Source organism: Myotis davidii, unplaced genomic scaffold, assembly GCF_000327345.1.
Source record: "Myotis davidii unplaced genomic scaffold, ASM32734v1 scaffold177, whole genome shotgun sequence".
Taxonomy (NCBI): domain Eukaryota; kingdom Metazoa; phylum Chordata; class Mammalia; order Chiroptera; family Vespertilionidae; genus Myotis; species Myotis davidii.
The window spans coordinates 192522-193288 of NW_006287960.1; positions in this window are offsets into that span (position 1 = coordinate 192522).

Sequence of the window (767 nt, forward strand, 5' to 3'; positions counted from 1 at the left end):
ACTTCTGATCCATTTGGAATTTATCCCAGTTTGTGATGGGGGGAATGGATCCAATTTTATCTTCCTTTGGAAGATTGAAAGGCAAGTTGGGATACAGGAATGAGTCTTCAAATTATTGCTGGAGTTATGTGTCAACAGAATCATTGTTAAATTTAATTTACAGAAGACACTATTAGACTTACTACTCTGTACTATCACTGTTTTTTATACCATTGCTATTTACATTTTACTCCCATTGATAGGAAACACTATTCAACAGGAAGTCCTGCAGTCTAGTCACTTCTGCAGTTCAAGCTGAATATTTATTACTAGGGCAGGAAATGTTGACCCCAAATTCTCTTGATTTATCTTACTTGGAGTTAGAAATTTTTTTAACTTAAATTTAATTTTTCTTTTTTTCTCTCTCTCTTTTTTAATTGTCTTATTGCTTAAAGTATAACAAAGAGTATTATATATGTCTCCTTTTTTTTCTCCCCTTGACCTTCCCCTAGTCTCCCATACCCCCCCAGTGTCTTGTGTCTGCTGGAAGCCGGTCCATCCATGCTGTTTCAAGGGACCTGGCATATATGGCATACTGTTACCGGCTCCCGGCATGTGTCCATTGGTTATGCTTATATGCATGCACACAAGTCCTTCAGTTGATCTCTTACCCACCTCCCCCCCAGTTCTTGTGTCTGCTGGAAGCCGGTCCATCCATGCTGTTTCAAGGGACCTGGCATATATGGCATACTGTTACCGGCTCCCGGCATGTGTCCATTGGTTATGCC